The sequence below is a fragment of the Nicotiana tabacum genome, chromosome 16 (assembly GCF_000715075.1).
Source record: "Nicotiana tabacum cultivar K326 chromosome 16, ASM71507v2, whole genome shotgun sequence".
Taxonomy (NCBI): domain Eukaryota; kingdom Viridiplantae; phylum Streptophyta; class Magnoliopsida; order Solanales; family Solanaceae; genus Nicotiana; species Nicotiana tabacum.
This window is the reverse complement of record NC_134095.1, coordinates 76097233-76103232: the sequence shown is the minus strand read 5'-3', so window position 1 is coordinate 76103232 and position 6000 is coordinate 76097233.

The window sequence follows — 6000 nt, the reverse complement described above, 5'->3', positions numbered from 1 at the left end:
TAGAATCTCCCAACAGGGTTAAAAATTTAGACAGAGTACAAAATCACGAAACCCACCCATATTTGAAGCAAGATAAGAGGACTCATCTCGATAAGCAAAACCAAATCAAAATAAGAATGATGTTCCTCTATAACTATCAAAACCATACCTGTACAACACTATCTGGTACATCGGCCTCTACCCTACCATGGAAAGAATATTAATGGGCTGGGCCTCCCCCTCTTGGATGCCCTTTATCCTCCCGACACACCCCTACCTGGTAGTGCTGGCATAGCAGTAACTGGGGCAGAACTCAGAGCCTGAATACCCTGCTGTGAAACATCTGTCCGAAGTCTGGGATAATCTCTCATCATGTGGCTCGTATCTCCACTCTCAAAGCAATCCATCCGCTGAAGTGGTTGTGGAAGTTGTCTGGTGTGGGTACTCTGAGACCCATGGGTATCTGAAACATCTTGCAAAGCTTAAAGTGCAAACTGGACTGGATGACCCACAAAACCTATACCATGCCGTACCCTGCCTCTGAAATAGGGACCAGTAGACCCTCCTGGTCTACGAGGCCTCTTAGCCTCCCTAGCCTATCCCTTTTGAACCCACATGCCCTCCAATCTTCGAGCGATCTCTATCACCTTCTAGAACGGAACATCTGTCTCCAACTCCCGAGCCATGCTGAACTAGATACCATGACTGAGCCCCTCAGTTGACCTCCAAACTCGCTTTTTATCTGTAGAAACCAAAGAAAGTGCATGCCTGGACAAATCACTGAATCTAATGGCATACTCTAACACTAACATAGTTCCCTAATGCAACTACTCAAACTCCATGTGCCATGCATCCCGTAGGGTCTGGGGAACAAACCCTCTCAAGAACATCTCTAAAAACTGAGTCCATGAAAGTGAAGCTGCATCGGCCGGGCTACCTAACTCGCACACTCGCCACCAGTGATATGCCGCTCCCTTAAGCTGGAACATAGTAAAAGCAACCCCACTCATCTCCACAACACCCATAGTGCGAAGAATACGGTGGCACTTCTCTAGAAAATCCTGGGCATCCTCTGAATCTAAACCACTGAAAGTAGGAGGGTGATACTTCTTGAACCTCACAAATCTAAGTTGTTCCTCCTCAGATATTGCTGCCCAAACCACGAGCTGAACCAGAATAACAGGCTTTACTGGTATGACCCCTGGAACCTGACCAACGTGGACTCACTACTCTGGAGTACGTGCGGGAGTCTTTCACAACCCCAGTTCGCCATCCGTGAACTATCGTGACGACACATAATCTCTACGACTAGGTAAGCCTAACAAATGCGGAAAAGAGAACAATTGTGGAAAGAAAATAATTAAAAACTAAGATAACAAAATGTAACAGTGTTTAAGGTGCCGCCTGGAATATAACAGTACAAAATCTCAACCTAACACTTCCAAAATTTGGAACCCCATGAAGCACAAGCTAAGAGTTTACATAAAAAGCTCTAACTCCAGAAATATCTATCAACAAGGAAAATACAGAAGGACTATAGTAGTACTGAGAATAGAAAGGGAGTATTCGGTCTGCGTACACGGTAGATATACCTCGAAGTATCTATAGAATCGCCCTGCCCAAGGGTGATAAGACTGAGTCGAAGTACCTGGATCTGCAGATGAAAAACATGTGCAGAAAGGGCGTGAGTACACCACATCGGTATTCAGTAAGTGCCAAGCCTAACCTCGGTCGGGTAGTGATGAGGAGAGTAAGGGACCTACTTAGATTAAATGAAATATAAGTATAATAGTACAGAATGAGACTGTATAACTAAGTGCAACAGTAAGAAATAACACAGAATAGAAAGAACAAAATCAACTATAATAGAGATAAAATAATCACGGGAAAAGAGTACAACTCAACTCAGAGATAAAAACCTGGGATCTCCCAGGATACCGTCCTGTAGTCCCCAAAGATAAATATCCAGTGGATCTCCCGGGTGCAGTCTCGTAGTCCAACTCATAATGTGCAAGGATCTACCGAAAATCCGGTCCGTAGTCCCTAATGCAAATATCCAGTATAGAGGGAATCTACCGGGTGCAGTCTTGTAGTTCCAATATAAAAGTGTAGGGGGATCTCCCGGAATACCGATCTGTAGTCCCTAATGTAAACAGGCAGGGGGATCTCCCGGGATACCGTCCCGTAGTCCCAAAGTAAACACACAAAAACACCACGAAGGATTGACAATTCAATTCAAATTCCATACCAAGGTAAAACAGGTATTTCTAGCCTAGCATGATGCATATAATCCAAATAAGGCAGTTTGAGCAAGTAAAACAAAGAAGTCGAATAGACATGCTTCCCTAAGCTAACAACATGCTTAAATTTCAAGTAGTATAAGCAGGAAAGAAAACACAATTTTAATTACTTAATGAAAACCAGATTATTAAACAATTAGCACAAGTACGCACTCGTCACCTCACGTACAAGGCATTTCAAATATCAATAATAGCAAATCCTAAGGGGAGTTCCCCCCCACAAGGTTAGACAAGCCACTTACCTCGAGCCGGCTCAAAATCAACCTGAAACCACGTTCTTGCCATGAGTACTCGACTCCAAATGGCCCAAATCTATTCAAATCAATTGCATAATGTAAATAACTCTTCAAGTAACTGATTCCACTAATAAATTCTAAGCTAATACACAAAATTAGGTAAAATGACCAAAATGCCCTCCGGGACCACGTCTCAAAATCGGGTAAAATTTACATTTTCATAATCCTCATACTCTCACGAGTCTAACCATAAAAAAATAATCCAAATCTGATGTAAATGCCCAATCAAAACTCAAAATTTGGGTCAAAGAACTTTCCCCCAATTTTCCACCATAAATTCGAAATTAAAGGATGGATTTAAGTGTAGATTCATAGAAATTAGTCTAAACCGAGTAGGAATTACTTACCCAAATCGCCCAGGTGAAAATCTCTTCAAAAATTGCAATTTCCCGAGCTCCCAAGTCAAAAATATGAATTATGGCTTAAACCCTTGATTTTGGGTTTTTAAAATCTGCCCAACTATTTCCTTCTTCGCGAATGCGGAACTACCCTTGTGTTTGTGAAGCACAACTCTGCTTGGTCCAGTTTTCCTCTTTCACGAACGCGATGCCCAAGTCACAAACGCGATGACCAACCTCCCTCTTCATACGCGAACGCGGGAATACCTTCGCAAACACGAAGAGTTAACCCTTCACCATCCCCAGCTCCTCTTCACGAACGCGAGATCCCACTCGCGAACGCGAAGAAGGAAACCAGAACTGACTTCTGCAACTTTCTGCAATTTCCTAAGTTCCAAAAATGATCCGTTGAGCTTTCGAAACACACTCGCGGCCCCCAGGACCTCAACCAAACATGCCAACCAATCCTAAAAGATCATTCAAACTTGTTCCAATCTTCGGAACGCTCAAAACAACATCAAAACACTAATTTAATATCATATTCAAGCCTAAGAACTCCAAAAACTCTCAAATTACGCTTTCGATCAAAAAGTCTATCAAACCTTGTCCGAATGACCTGAAATTTTGCAAGCACGTCACATTCAACACTACGAAGCTACTCCAACTTTCAGAATTCCATTCCGACCCTAATATCAAAATCTTACTATCGAACCGAAAACTTCAAAAATTCAACTTTCGGCATTTCAAGTCTAAATAAGCTACGGACCTCCAAAATACAATCCGATCACGTCCCTAAGCCCTAAATCACCCAATGGAGCTAACGGAATAGACAAAATTCCATTCCGAGGCCTTCTTCACACTGCTCCGACTAAGGCCCAAATTCTAAAGCTTAAGCTCTCATTTAGAGACTAAGTGTCCCAAAACACTCTAAAATTCAAAACCAATCATCCCGGTGAATCAACATAGTAGAAACAAGCACATGGAAAGCAGTTAATAGGGGATCGGGGCATTAATTCTTAAAACGATCGACAGGGTCGTTGCATCTTCCTACACTTAAACATTCGTTCATCCTCGAACGAGCATAGAGACATACCTGAAGTAGTAAAAAGGAGGGTAAGGGCTGCGCATATACTGCTCGGCTCCTAGGTCGCCTTCTCGACCGGCTGAACCTTTACTGATGCGATGCTCTTTGACCTCAGCTTTCAAACCTTCCTGTTCAATATTGCCACTACCTCGTCAACATAAGATAGATCCTTGCCCAACTGGACTGAATTGAAATCCAACACGTGGGACGGATCACCGTGATACCTCCGGAGCATCGAAACATGAAATACTGGATGAATTCCTGCCAAGCTGGGAGGTAAGGCAATCTCATAAGCAACTTCTCCAACACGCCGAAATATCTCAAAAGGCCCAATAAACCTCAGAATCAACTTCCCTTTCTTCCAAAATCTCATAACGCCCTTCATTGGCGAAACCCGACGCAAAACTCGCTCTCCAACCATATAGGAAACATCACGAACCTTTCAGTCTCCGTAACTCTTCTATCTGATCTGGGCTGTACGGAGTCTATCCCGAATCACTTTAACCTTCTCTAAAGCATCCTGAACCAAGTCTATGCCCAATAATCTAGCCTTACCCGGCTCAAACCAACCTACCGGGGATCTACACCGCCTACCATATAAAGCCTAATATGGTGCCATCTGAATGCTGGACTGGTAGCTATTGTTGTAGGCAAACTCCGCCAATAGCAAGAACCGATCCCAAGACCCTCCAAACTCAATCACATACGGATGGAGCATATCCTCAAGAATCTGAATAGTGCGCTCGAACTGTCCATCCATCTGAGAGTGAAATTCTATACTCAACTCCACCCGAGTACCCAACTCATGTTATATGGCTCGCCAGAACCGTGATGTGAACTAAATACCTCTATCTAAAATGATGGAAACTGGAATACCATGCAGACGAACAATCTTCCGGATATAAATCTCTGCCAACCGCTCCGACGAATAGGTAGTACACACAGGAATTAAATGCGCGGACTTGGTCAGTCGATCCACAATCACCCAAATGACATGGAACTTCCTCAAAGTCCATGGGAGGCCAACTATAAAGTCCATGGTGATCCGCTCCCACTTCCACTCCGGAATCTCTATCTGCTGAAGCAACCCACCTGGTCTCTGGTGATCATACTTCACCTGCTGACAATTAAGGCACCGAGCTACAAACCCAACGATATCTTTCTTTATATGCCTCCACCAATAGTGCTGCCTCAAATCCTGGTACATCTTCACAACACCCGGATGAGTGAAAGACTGCGAACTGTGGGCCTCCTCTAGAATCAACTCCCGAAGCCCATCAACATTGGGTACACAAATCCAACCCTGCATCCTCAATACCCCATCATCACCAATAGCCACATCTCTGGCATCACCGTGCTGAACCTTGTCCTTGAGAACAAGCAAATGAGGGGTCATCAAACTGATGCTTGTTGATACGATCAAATAATGAAGACCGAGAAACCAAGCAAGCTAGAACCCGACTGGGCTCTGAAAGATCCAATTTCACAAACTGGCTGGCTAAGTCCTGAACATCCATCACCACGGGCCTCTCCGTTGATGGTAAATAGGCCAAACTTCCTAAACTCTCTGCCCAGTGACTCAAAGCATCGGCCAGCACATTGGCCTTGCCCGGGTGATACAAAATAGTGATATCATAGTGCTTCAGCAACTCTAACCACCTCTTCTGGCGCAAATTAAGATCCTTCTACTTGAACAGATGCTACAAACTCTGGTGATCAATATAAATCTCATAAGGCACATCGTACAATTAATGACGCCAGATCTTCAAGGCGTGAATAATAGCAGCTACCTCGAGATCATGGACAGGATAATTCTTCTCATGTACCTTCAACTGTCTGGATGCGTAGGCGATCACCCTACCGTCCTGCATCAATATCGCTCCAAGGCCAATCCTCGAGGCATCACAATAGACGGTATAAGACCCCAAACCTATAGGCAATATCAAAACTGGGACTATAGTCAAAGCTATCTTGAGCTTCTAAAGTTCGCCTCACACTCTTCC